At 35.4% G+C, this 14,767-nt stretch overlaps 1 protein-coding gene across 2 annotated transcripts in view; it reads right to left on the reverse strand.

Annotated features, from left to right (window-relative positions):
* The window catches only part of LOC123685257 (amyloid-beta-like protein), a 138,763-nt gene that overhangs the window by 99,878 nt on the left and 24,118 nt on the right, over window positions 1-14,767 (reverse strand). The window contains exon 1 of one of the 2 annotated variants that reach the window (XM_045624902.1): window positions 735-879. The exons of the other annotated variant lie outside the window; for it this stretch is intronic. The gene's annotated coding sequence lies outside the window, so the exon portion shown is untranslated. Of the gene's footprint in view, window positions 1-734; window positions 880-14,767 lie in introns of those variants that run through there. 2 annotated transcript variants of the gene reach the window in all.

The raw sequence follows: 14,767 nt of genomic DNA on the forward strand, positions 1-14,767 counted from the left end.
TACACCGTTATAGAGGTGGTACAATTATGGTGTGGGGAGGAATTTCCATTGGATGTAGAACAGAGCTCGTTTTTCCTGATGGTTTTTTAAGAGCTCAGCAATATTTGGAAAATATTCTGCAACCAATTGTACAACCTTATGCAGAAGCTGTTGGTGAAAACTTCCATTTGATGCATGACAATGCTCGTCCCCATACCGCTCGTATTGTGACACAATGGTTGGATAATGAGGGAATTGATGTTTTGCCATGGCCAGCACAATCTCCGGACCTGAATCCGATAGAACATGTATGGGACATGCTTCAAAGAAGGATTACGCCAAATATGGGAAACGTCCTAAATGTTTTAGAATTCAGGGAGCTTCTGACAGCTGAATGGACAAATTTAAATCAGGAAGACCTAAACAATCTGATTTTGTCTATGAATCGTAGGTGTAGAGCCGTAATTAATCAACGAGGAGGCCACACATTGTATTAAATGCCAAACTTGAATTGATTTTCGGTAAAAAATTACTAAGAATAATTACTATGTTTTTCGCAATTTAGAGACTTCGATTTTTTTCAGTTTTTCACTTTTTCATTATAAAAATTTCGGTTTATTTGAAGTATATAAACAATTATTGAATACATCTATACATAATTTCCTCGAATTTTCTTTCATTTAACTCAAAACCAATCATTTCGAAGAATATCCTTAGACTTTTCCGATGTGTGTAGTAGACATATTTTCACTCACAATCGGTAGGTAGGTAATCTAAGGATTTTCAATCTTCAAAAAAGTCCATAAGCGAATTATTACATACTTTTCCGGCTAGCATTCATTACTATTTACTTGCACATATCATTCTCATCATTGACACATATCTTATATCTGTGATCGTTGCCATTTTATCATCGGAATCTGGATCATAATAATTATACTGCCTTCGTTCTGTTTACTCAATTCACAAAAGTATACTACCTCACTTTCAGTCGTGAACCATTCACTATAATATGTTTCGTAAGTATTTGCATATTATAAATTGAAAATATAAACTATAAATACATTGACAGACGATTCGGTTATAGGTATTATCTATGGTGATGTAGCAACGTTAACAGTTGAACATTTTTTGTTGACATCACCGAAAATTAATTTGTGAATAATAACTAAACTGTCAGATTCAATCTATGCTTGAATCAACCAACTTTCTATGTTGTCTAGTAATGAACTCACAAGTTGCTTGAAAATAATCTGTAATATCATAATGAAAATCAATGCAAGTAATAATTATTGTCGAAAATTGATTATTGATGTGATAGATTGTGAGTGAAATAGTTTACGAACCATGGGGAATATCAAATCCAGCCTTAATCGGTATGTATTACACTATGACATGTTTCAATATTTATCATTCTGACTCTTCTAGGATTCTGTGAGACTTCTCAAAGTAGAGCTTGTACGAGTTAGAAGCAAAGGTTTCATTCTATGTGGGCTTTGCCAGTAAAGTGAAAAATTTTCCAAAGGTAAAAACTAAAACGTTAACTTTGTTTCTAGAAAAAACTAACTTCATATGAAAATTATTGTCGTTCTATTGCGGAAATGTAACAAGCACCATTCGTTTTCCCCCCATACTGCATTTACTACCATATTGGAGAATCAAACGTTATAAAGCGAACATATTTCAGCTTTATCGATAATCGTCCAAACCATTAGATGTTCATTCGCCCTAATGCAACTTTGATAAACATGAATTTTCCTCTATTTGGGCGAATTTCCTCGGAAAATACATGGTATGATTGAAATAAATTGATAGACATGTATTTACGTCTGAAAGCTACATTTTTCAAACGGTTTACCTGCATCGTATTTTATTTTATATAGAATTATTTATCCGTTTACTTTAGATTACAGAGAATTTCGTCAAGTGAATCAATTATTTAATGTTGCAATATACTGGGTGATTCAAAAGTGCTTGGTGATTCTATAATTCTTGGTAATTTTGGGCTAGGAGAATTATTCAAATTTTTATGTAGTCGCAGTACTCAGCACTAATTTAAGCTTATGAGCTTAAATTATGTTGACTCTACAGGCTGGTCTGAAAGTGGTAAGACACGAAAAGACCCTGTTTTTTTTAATGAGAATGCCTCATAACCTCCAAGAAATTTTGATTTCGAAATACTCCACTTGTCATCATTTATCTGGGGTACTTTTTGACATAACAGGCCAAAATTCGATTTTATTATTCAACATAGTTGCCTTCGAGGCCTTCCAGGGATTATAGCGATATTCCAAATTTTCGATACCATTTTTGTAGTACGATTGTCTTTCGCTCCAAAATAGGCTTCAGTTTCGGCGATTACTTTTTCATTTCTTTCCAGCGAGCATTCTTTTGAGGCCTGAAAACAGGTAAAAAGTCGCTGAGGGCCAGATCTGGCGAATACGGTGGATTTAGAAGCAATTCGAAGCCCAATTCATCCAATTTTGCCAGTGTTTTCATTGATTTGTCTCAAGGTGCAGTGTCTTGATGAAACAGCACATTGTTTTCTTCAAATGGGGCTGTTTTTAAACGATTTCATCCTTCAAACGATCCAATAACGCTATAAAATAATCGCTGTTGATGGTCTGGCTCTTCTGAAGGTAATCAATGAATATTATACCTTGCGCATTGCAGAATACTGATGCCATAACCTTGCCAGCTGACTGTTATGTTTTTCTCGCTCTGGATTCGGTTCATCGTGTGCAATCCACTCAGCTGACTGTCGAATAGACTTCGGAGTGAGATGATGAAGCCATGTTTCATCGTAACATAATGACGTAAAAATTCAGGTTTATTGCACTCAAAAAGCTTCAAACACTGCTCAGAATTATTAACACGTTGTTGCTTTTGATCGATTGTGAGCTAGCGCGACACCCATTTTGCACTCAACTTTCTCATGTACAAATATTCGTGAATTATATGATGTACACCTTCAGATGATATCTTCACAATATCTGCTATCACGATCAACTTCACTTTACGGTCATTCAAAATTATTTTCTGAACTTTTTTGATTTTTTCGTCGGTGACAGCCTTTTTTGGGCGTCCACTGTGTTCGCCGTCTTCGGTGCTTGTTAGACCACGTTTAAACATAGCATACCAATTAATGATGGTTTATTTTCCTGGTAAGACACAGAAAACTCTTCATCAATCCAAGATTTCGCATCAACTGCGAAGCGTGAGCTACACTCACAACGCAATATCTCACAAACTAATGGTCGGACTGCTGTCAATTTTTGACACGTATCGTTTGAAGGTTGGTACTAACTAAAAATCATATGGATTTAATACTAGCACCGTCATCTGTGTACCAGACCGGGGACTTTTCTATTGGCCTAATATCTATCAAATAACAAAATTTCTTCATCCTGTAAGACAATGCAAAGTGTAAAGGATAGATCAAAGATAAAGAGATAGAAAGAAGAAAGAAAAGAGAAGAAGAAAAAAAGCAATAACTAAGTTGAAACTTCGATTTGGTATATATCAATTGAAACAAATTTCTCCATTCAATTACTCACGTCCTTGACCTAAACGTTGAAACGATTAAGCGAAACGTCCACAACTCTATCAGAAAATTGAGATCAAAAGCTCTGGAGCTCAGCAATCAGGATTGAAGGAGTTCTCAACCCGGATGACAGACAAGGGAAATTGGCTGGATGTTGCCGGACCAATAACTGCCCTGTTGCAATTTATTATTTCTAATTGCTTTGAGCAAGTCTCCACCCTGACGGGTCTGCAACGATTGGGGCTGTAGCTACTAATTAGCCGTCATTTCCCATAATTTTCAATCTTGGAATCTCTGCCGAAATCCCGACGGGAATTGTCGAGGCAAAAAACGTCTTGTTTCTGTCCCGATTGGGGAATATGGGAATTCGAGAAAAATTCTTTCTTTTCTTTCATTCGTGGTGCTATTTCGTTCTTGGTGACCATACAATTTTATAGAGGTGCAATATACAAGATGGCCACTTTTTCAATGGGATTGTATTGGTAACTTTTAAACTATAGGAGTTAGAAGGTCGGTCAAATGGAGAAAAAGTTGCATGCATAGAAGCATTATCAAGCAGTTCGAACAAATCGAGATTATCAGGGCCGGTTATTGAGATATCATAAAAAAAGTAAATTCTGTCATTTTGATTTTTCTTCTTTTCCCACTTTATTTCAAATATTATCAAAAAATGTTACAGGAATTTTTTATTCGACAATAAATTGTTCTCAATTTGACGTAATCAGATTTCGTATCCAACGTTTCGTGCTCTCTGGGCCACCCTCAACCTCATTTTTTTCAATACGGACCTGTATATTTTATGACACTTTTCGAAATAACTTTTAACGCTGAATTCAACGATATATCATACAATGTCATTCAAAGTTGATTTTCAGGTGATTTTGACCCTTATCTAATTTTCTTTGGGTCGGATCTGTAGTGAATGCAAATTATCAAGCCTTGCAAAACTTATATCGTAATGATATCAAAATGAAGTTCGATTCTGTAATTTATTTCAATGGAATAAATGACAAATCCAACAATAGTGATTTCTCGCGAGAAGATTGAGAATGTATTGGAAGGTATTCAAGAAGACGAAATAATTTTCATTTACTTTCGAATAATCATTCGATTTTTCTTTCATTGAATGATCATTCGTTTAATTATTATGAATTGAAATATGTAAATAATTATTACTTGTTTCTTCATTTGATTCTGATATGTTCCATTTAGTTCAAGATGAGTAAGTTGATTTTCTCATCGAAATGTATTGCATGTTGTTAATTAAACTAAAGGTACCTAAATGTAATACAGATCCGACCCAAAGAAATTTGGATAAGGGTCAAAATCACCTGAAAATCAACTTTGAATGACATTGTATGATATATCGTTGAATTCAGCGTTAAAAGTTATTTCGAAAAGTGTCATAAAATATGCAGTTCCGTATTGAAAAAAATGAGGTTGAGGGTGGCCCAGAGAGCACGAAACGTTGTATACGAAATCTGATTACGTCAAATTGAGAACAATTTACTGTCGAATAAAAAATTCCTGTAACATTTTTTGATAATATTTGAAATGAAGTGGGAAAAAAAGAAAAACCAAAATGACAGAATTTAATTTTTTTATGATATCTCGATAACCGGCCCTGATAATCTCGATTTGTTTGAACTGCTTGACAGTGCTTCTATAAATGCAACTTTTTCCCCATTTGACCGACCTTCTAACTCTTATGGTTTAAAAGTTACCAATACAATCCCATTGAAAAAGTGGTCACCCTATATATTGAACGAGTGTTAGCATGAGCCTTCTGTACGAGTATTATACATTATTTTTTCCATGTTATTTGGATTCACGACTTGGTTTAATATTCAAGCTACTTGACTCAAGCTCAAGTAGCTTGAGCTTGACTCGCAATCAACTCAATTTCAAGTCAAGTAGTAGTTTTTCAATATCAAGTCAAGTATCTATTTATTTTTTAAGCACCCGACTTAACATTGAAAAACTACTACTTGACTGATTGACTCGAAATTGAGTTGATTTCAAGTCGAGCTCAAGCAACTTGAGCTTGAGTCAAGTAGCCGTGAATCCCGAACACCTAGGCAATGCCTGTTTTGTGGACCTTTCGCTAGAGTTATCTATACATTACAAAGAGTATAATCCCAAATGTTGAAATATCCAACAGAAAATTGAACAAGCAGAAATAAACAGGTGTAGACCAAGAAAAGTTGTTATTTGTGATGAGGAGAGATCATAGCGAAGGAAAGAAAAAAAAATGACAAAATCCAAAATTCGTTTTGTAGCCACACTCCCTAAAAAACTCGTAATCTCAGTGAATGAACATGAACATGAAACTAGAAATTACGAACCACTTTTCCTCCAAAATGAAAATCTGTGATCCAACCGAGCGCAAAGCACAAAAAGCCCTAATTGTACATGCGCCACTATTAAAACGAATGAAATTGCTACTTTATTCCTAAAGGAGCACGATAGAACCACAAACCAATCTTGTGAACATTCATATAATAAATAAGTAACGTGGGATGGAACAAAGGCGAAATCTCGTACAATTAAGCTGTTACATTTTGGGGTAGACAATTACGTGATGGTTGAAATTTAATTTCCTGAAAAGAGAATCAGTTCTGCTAAAGCCCCTTTGAATTCCAACACAAGGCAGGATAAAAGTGAGCTACAGAAATGTTTACGTGAAGTTAAATTTTAACTGAAACAACGAGCTGTATATCAGTTTAAGAGAGCAGAAGTAAGGGTAGAAAAATCAATTTTAAGACATCAAACAGCAATTTATTAGTGGAAAAAATAAGGATAGGACTGAAACAATTTTTATAAGTAATTGCACAAGTGCATCAAAATTACCGATAATTTTGCGTGACAGCGTGTTGTCATAAAAACTGCATGAGTTCATTTTCATTTTTGGAGAAAGGGCCCGACACCGAAGGTGGAGGGCTCTTTCTCCAAAAATGAAAATGACCGAATGCAGTTTTTCAAGGAAAACACGCTGGAATGCAAAATTATCCGGTCATTTTGATGCACGAGTGTAATTCGGGGGAATATTTCCCGAATAAACTGTTACATCACTTGTCAAACTGATGAAGAATGGAATTGCCATAGATTCGAACTGTGTAAGATGCATAGAAACTATGCATCTATGAACAGAACAATTATCGCAGTGCAATTTCGCTTCCTACAATGCAATTATCGCTGTAATTTTCGATAATTGTTCTCCAGATACATAGAATTTTTGACAGGAGGGAAATATTCGCTGTAATTTTCGATAATTGTTCTCCATATACATAGAATTTTTGACAAGAGGGAAACATTCTGTTTTAAATTCCTTTCTAGAAGGAAAAAAATTTCTGAGAAGTCTCAAAAGCAACATTTTACAGCTCCGCAAGAAACTGACACTAATGACAAATGCGTCAGCCATAAACATGGAGCCCGTTATATCTAAAATTCGGGTAATTCAAATTTACAGCTGTATAGATTGAAAGCTCTGTCTTATCTTCTCGAAAGACTGCACTTTATGGGCGACTTAGCGATTCCCAAGTTTTATGATCTGCACGCGACCTTCCTCGACCTTCAGGCTGAAACGGCAGAATATACTGAAGAAAAGTGGCATGGAGACACGATTTATCATTTTCCTCGATCTGTTCCCTACCATAGAATCAGGCATCGACATTATACCGATCTTTCCCGCATTTATACTTATATATCTCTCGAAAGCTTGTTTCTCGAGAAGAATGAATCATATAAATGGATTTTGTGAAGGGAACCCGAGGATTTTATAAATCGGATTGGAATTCACACTCGGATCGTAGATTTGGGAAATGCCGTGACTGATACTAATCGATTCCTGGAAATCGTCCAATCATATTGTCATTAATCGTCTATCTGGGGGATGCAGAAAGGCAATCATTTCCAATAATACCGTTTTCATTTGTTATACATTCAGTCAAGAAGGTCCACACGACTTTATCGTTCTTTTTCTTATCGGATAATTTTATTTTATCGTATTATCAATGGACTAGTTTAGTAATGTTGATAATACTATATTTGACACTATAGAAGTAAAATATAGAGCAAAACTGATAAATCAGTGAAAAAATTTTGAAAATCCATCAATAAATGACTGAGAAATCGATTATTTAAATTTACGTATTTTAGCGCGGAACGTCTTTGGTCTCCGACTCATTTGTGACGTCACGCCACTTGCCATAAATTACGTTTAAATACTTAGCCGCGCCAAGGCTCTCGCGCCGTTTGTAGTTGTACCTTACAGTGCATCCCATTTTGGGTGAGACAGCCAGGTTTCTCGCTTGTTATTTGAGATAGAGCCTTGCGGTTTTCACGTCCTACTTTTTCGTGAAATTCAAGTTGGTCTAATCAGATTGTGCATAACTGTTTCCGTTCAAAAGATACAGGGTGATTTTGGAAATTGATACTTTTCGGACCCCTCCTTTATCTCCGAAATTATTGGAAATAATGCTGAGGTAAAGACTACGTCTGAATCAGAATTCTGCGTAGAATCCAGTGGCGTACTCAATATCTTTTTTCGGGGTATGGTTTTGAAGATTCAACACAAACTTATGTTTTTTTTAATGGAACACCATGTGTATCATTACTTCGTTGAATTCGTTATTTTTTTCCCTTCAAAATGATATATGACACTATGTAGGTAGGATGTTCAGAAAAACACTAAAACGTCAAATAATGATGATTTTTTGTAAATGGGCCATAAATTTTCTATGTTTCAATAAGAGGATTATTATTTTCGATTTTTAAAAGTAGTAGGTCATTGATGACACAAACATCCTTGTTGTTATTATGGCTACTATGCATTTGGGAGCATGGTTTTATCAAGTAGGCATTGGAGGGAAAAAACCAATCTGATCTAGCTGTCATCGCTATAAATTATTGTTATCATTATTGATTCTTCTTTTCTATAGGAAATCCATTGCCCATTAACAAAAAATCATCATTATTTGATGTTTTAGTGTTTTTTTAACATTTCTGAACATCCTACCTACATAGTATCATACATTATTTTGAAGGGAAAAAAATAAAGAATTCAACGAAGTAATGATACACATGGTGTTCCATTAAAAAAAACATAAGTTTGTGTTGAATCTTCAAAACCACACCCCGAAAAAAAATTTTGAGTACGCCACTGGATTCTACGCAGAATTCTGATTCAGACGTAGTTTTTACCTCAGCATTATTTCTAATAACTTCGGAGATAAAGAAGGGGTCCGAAAAGTATCAATTTCCAAAATCACCCTGTATCTTTTGAACGGAAACAGCTATGCACAATCTGATTCGACCAACTTGAGTTTCACGAAAAAGTAGGACAGGAACGTGAAAACCGCAAGGCTCTATCTTAAATAACAAGCGAGAAACCTGGCTGTCTCACCCAAAATGGGATGCACTGTACAGTATAGTTTTAACTCGAGTTTTGTTTTTATGTCACCATAATGGAAGAAGGCTTCGTGAAAGGACAAAGTTGTTTTTACTCAATAACTTATTTCAAATCAACTTACACCTTAGTATTTTTATTATCAGAAATAGACAGCTAGTACTGATAGGTACTTACATCAAAATGATCTTCACACACATATGAAGTAGTTTTAGGTCCAATTAAGTCACGCCTCATTAATTTGCACCACTTCTTCCTTTGATTCATGTCATTTGGTATATGAAAAAACAATTTATTGGGGGTTTTAATTGTCGTGCTTGCACACATAGGCACAATACAATATTTGTAGGATTTCTTTTTATTTCAGCCATCGTGTAACGAACAAAACACGACACGAACGGCACAAGTGATTGTACACCAATGAATTCGTAAGCACTCTGCTAATACCAGTTGCCTCATGTAAGTGGCGTGACGTCACACACTAGACTATGAAATTATTCTTTCAAGCGCAACTTCAAAGTCCCATAACTCTTTCATTTCTAGAGATATTTCAATGATGCTTCCACATTTTTGTTTCATTTTACTTAAATTTTTAGAATTAATCCTTAACAAAAAAATGAAAACTAGTCCATTATTAGGGTACGGTGGGCTTCCGCATCCACCGCATTCACCAGATCTAGCCCCCAGCGACTTTTTCCTGTTCTCAGACCTCAGAAGAATGCTCGCTGGAAAGCAATTTAGCGGCAATGAAGAAGTGATCGCCGAAACTGAGGCCTATTTTGAAGTGAAAGACAAATCGTACTATAAAAATTGCGTCGAAAAGTTGGAAGATCGCTATAATCGCTGTGTCGCCCTCGAAGACAACTATGTTGAATAATAAAATCGAATTTTGCCACAAAAATTTGTTTTACTATGGTAGACCGAGGACTTTTTAATTGGCTTGTTGTAATATTGAAGCAAATGGAAAAATTCTTTATTTTCTAATAAAACATTAGCTAACAGTTCATGATATTATAGTTACCAATTCATGATACCATAGTTACTTAATCATATTACCATAGTTACCAATTCAAAATACCATAGTTATCTATGCATTACTGCGAATTATTTTTGATTAAAAACTTTTTTTTGCAATTTTCAATATTGAAGGTGATTTTTTTTGTAATTTTGGCCAGCTTATTACTTGCCTTATTGCTACTGATTTCAGCACCTATGACTTCTGAACTGTCGTTCGCACACTCTACATGAATCTGCATTAATATTTGATGACTGAACTGAAACTCATCTGTCATCAATACACTTGTATTTGCCAAAATTCTTATAGATATGTCTCCCATAAGGATCTTTCATGTAATTGCAAGTTTTTCGTCAGATTTTCTTTTGAATATCATCTGGCAAATTTACTTGACTCCTATCCACCCAGCTCTTGCAGACCTAACATATGCCAAATGTGCATAGATCATCGCTACACCTGATTTTGCACAAAGATCTGCCTAAGTAATTGTTTCCTCAACTATTACTATTTTGGTTTTAATCAATTCATATTGATCATAATCAATCGAATATGGATTCGGTCCTTATTTAATGCGAATTCATTATCAAATAGAAATAACGAAACAAGTTCACATATTTGTGCGAATAAATTTTGTTTTTATTGCATTTGCTCATCAATTCAATTTAATATGATGTTTTCGATGCAGTGATGAAAACAAACAGCTCGATTGATGACCATATTAAATTATCGATAGTAAATAATTCAATACTAAATATTTGAAAGCCGTATAAATTAGGTATTTGGTTGGGGATGAAAGCAATTTAGTATTTCGTGCTGTTTTATTTAAATTAAGTATATCTCGTGTGTTATTGGTCAAAGAACTTTTTTGGTGGACCACTAGTAGTTAAGAAGAATGTAAAAAGAAACTTTGGTCCAGTATTAAACTTTTTACTCTTTTATAGTTTTGTCGTATCTGCTACCGATTTCAATCAATGGACTAGTTTTCATTTTTTTGTTAAGGATTAATTTTGAAAATATAAGTAAAATGAAACAAAAATGTGGAAGAATCATTGAAATATCTCTAGAAATGAAAAAGTTATGGGACTTTGAAGTTGCGCTTGGAAGAATAATTTCATAGTAGGTGTAAGTGGCGTGACGTCACACACTAGACGACTGGTATTCGCAGAGTGCTTACGAATTCATTGGTGTACAATCACTTGTGCCGTTCGTGTCGTGTTTTGTTCATTACACGATGGCTGAAATAACGTACTATATACATACATATAAATTACTTTTTTCTCTTTTTACTCTTTACTCCTCACATAAATATGTTTTGCCATTGATAGACTTCAACAAACAGTACTCAACTACAAACTGTTTATGATACGTTTTTTAAATAAACCATCATTATAAGTTGAACCATGATGAAGCACACTCAAAAGTGGATACCTACTTACTTGAAAAGTTTAACCCCTTTTATTTCAGCACTGACATAAGATGGATTTGAAGAAAAAAACTCCATCACTGCGAATATATCTATTTTAGGCAAATTGTCACTTTGTCCTTTCACGAAGCCTTCTTCCATTATGGTGACATAAAAACAAAACTCGAGTTAAAACTACACTGTACAACTACAAACGGCGCGACAGCCTTGGCGCGGCTAAGTATTCAAACGTAATTTATGGTGTAGCGATCACAGGCAAGTGCCGTGACGTCACACCCTAAAATATGTAAATTTAAATAATCTATTTCTCAGTCATTTATTGATGGATTTTCAAAATTTTTTCACTGATTTATCAGTTTTGCTCTATATTTTAATTCTATCGTGTCAAATATAGTATTATCAACATCACTAAACTAGTCCATTCTCTAGTAATCTTCGGGAAAATCCAAATTATTATGAAGATCCAGTTAATGAGCTGCGATGAATAAATTAATAATAAGTTTTGGTATTTATTTACCCTAGTTTTAGCGAAGAATAATATTCAATTCGATAAACTCAAAAAAAAAGGGGACTTCAAGAATAAGAAATTCCCAGTATCTAGAAAACAAAGCGATTTGCGAGCCCATGTTCAAAGGACTTTTCAATTTAGGAACACCCTGTGTAATTATTTGATATTCGCTTCAATTCATGAGCAGTTAATTTTATATTCAAACCGAAAATCCATAAATGGGAAAAACATACACTTACTGTACTTAATAACGTGTTCGCTGAAAAACTGAAAAATTGGAGGGTACAAACAATTTTCTATTTCACGGTGAAAAACATTAAAACGAATAATTACGTGGAAATTCGTTACCTGCAACTGTTCATTATCTATTTACGCAAACATTTCGAAAATTGTTTTATGGTTGTTCCGCTCTCCCTTTCGGATGCAGTAGCAATTTAATTTATAATTAATGGTTGGCGTGTTCTCTTTGCCCGTTTCCCGCTCTAAACTCCTGCAAAATTCGACTCTTCAAGCGGGGAGTTAATATAGCGACAAAAACATTGCCCCACCGACAAAACAAAAGATTACAGAAATTTGCATATCTATGTAGCTTTCCACTTTTTAATTTCCTCGCCGTGTACTGAGACTGGTGTCTGAAAACAAAAAAAATGAAACAACAGTTCGGGATGAACTTTAGCCAGTGGCATTTTTCGAACGCGTGGAAAATTTTTTCCATTCGGCTCAGTATTAGCAGAGGGAATGTGAATAAGGTATCATAAAGGGTGTTTTTTTTCGAGGTATATAACTTTAAGTTGGCATTACTGTTCAAAATGGCGACAGATTCAACAGCTGTCAAGTGATTTATTCTCAGTTTGGTTTGGCAATTCATCATGAATAGACTCACGCCTGAACAACGCTCGCAAATAGTGCAATTTTATTTCGAAAATAATGGTTCTGTGCGGAATACGTATCGCCCACTACGTCCATTTTATTTTGTTTAGCGATGAAGCGCACTTCTGGTTGAATGGCTACGTCAACAAACAAAACTGCCGCATTTGGAGTGAAGCTAATCCTCAAGTGTATGTCGAAACACCGTTACATCCAGAAAAACTGACTGTTGGTGCGCTTTATGGGCATGTGGAATCATTGGTGCGTACTTCTTCAAAAACGATGATGGCCAGAACATTATAGTCAATGGTGATCGGTATAGAGCCATGATTACTAACTTTTTCATTCGTGAATTGAACAACCATGATGTCTAGGAGCTGTGGTTCCAACAAGACGGCGCAACATGTAACACAGCTCGTGCCACAATCGATTCATTGAAAGATACGTTTGGTCACCGCCTAATTTCACCTTTTCGACCTGTGAATTGGCCTCCAAGATCTTGTGATTTAACACCGCTAGACTTCTTTCTGTGGGTCTATGTAGAGTCATTGGTCTATGCGGATAAGCAACAAACACTTGACCATTTGGAAGACAACATTCGCCGTGTTATTGCCGATATACGGCCACAAATTTTGGAAAAAGTCATCGAAAATTGGACGTCCAAATTGGACTACATCCAAGCCAGCCGTGGCGGTCATATACCAGAAATCATATTTAAAATGTAATGCCTCAAGATTATCTTGCGGATAAATGAAATTATAGTTATACTATGAAATAACAATTTCCTTGTAAAATTCCAAGCCATAGAAAATTCAAGAAGAATATTAGCAAATAAATACTCAACATTTTCGTGATCCAAACCTATCGCATTGATGAATCTTCATCAGAACCATAGAAAATTAAATGAATCATGAAATTAAATCCGGCAAAGACATGGTTCAGATGTCAGTTGAAGTTTTTCCAACGCTACAAGATGAATATTCGAAAATCCGGTTGAATTCGAATTGTGAAACCAAAACGGCATACGAAGATCGGCTGATAAAGACCATATATCATTCCGAACGGGATTTTCCACTTTCCCCTCGACGTTGAATCGAATATTCAGGACTTGCCGCGGGAAAAGAAGCTATATTCCGCTCACTTCTTGTTGTACACGTAGAGCTAATTCGCCCAATTCCTGGGAATGATAGGAGATGAGAAGGACGTAAAAGGAATTGAAGTAGAGATATACGGACTCGGAAATCCTCCTAATACGGAGATACGGCAAGAGACCCCTTTAATTTGGGGAATTTCCACCCTGCATATTTTCGAATAATGAACTTAGGCAGAGCCGGCGCGATATAACATAGACAAGGTTCACTTCTGTGGACGATATAGCTATTATTACAACTGATGGGGAAATTTGAACAAGTATATATCCTGAGGGTGGCTAGTTAAATCCCAATGGCGAAGCTCGAGGGTTGTTTAGAACAGCAAGGGAAATGTAACTTATTTCCCGTGTTTTTATAATCAATATAGTCTTTTCCTGATTGCTATAAAATGGAAAAATTGGTGAACCTTTTATTTGCGAATAATGAAGAAAATCCTTCCATAGAAATTACAGGATTCGCCATAGTAAAACACATTTTATTGGCGAAATTTGATTTTATCATTCAACATAGTTGCCTTCGAGGGCGATATGGCGATTATAGCGATCTTCCAACTTTTCGATACCATTTTTGTAGTACGATTTGTCTTTCGCTTCAAAATAGGCCTCAGTTTCGGCGATTACTTCTTCATTGGCGCTAAATTTCTTTCCAGCGAGCATTCTTTTGAGGTCTGAGAACGGGAAAAAGTGGCTGGGGGCCAGATCTGGCGAATACGGTTGATGCAGAAGCAATTCGAAGCCCAATTCATGCATTTTTGCCATCGTTTTTATTCATTTGTGACACGGCGCATTGTCTGGATGAAACAGCTCCTTTTTTTCTTCAAATGGTGCCGTTTTTCAACGATTTCATCCTTCAAACGACCCAATAACGCTATAT

Source organism: Harmonia axyridis, chromosome 7, assembly GCF_914767665.1.
Source record: "Harmonia axyridis chromosome 7, icHarAxyr1.1, whole genome shotgun sequence".
Classification (NCBI taxonomy): Eukaryota; Metazoa; Arthropoda; class Insecta; order Coleoptera; family Coccinellidae; genus Harmonia; species Harmonia axyridis.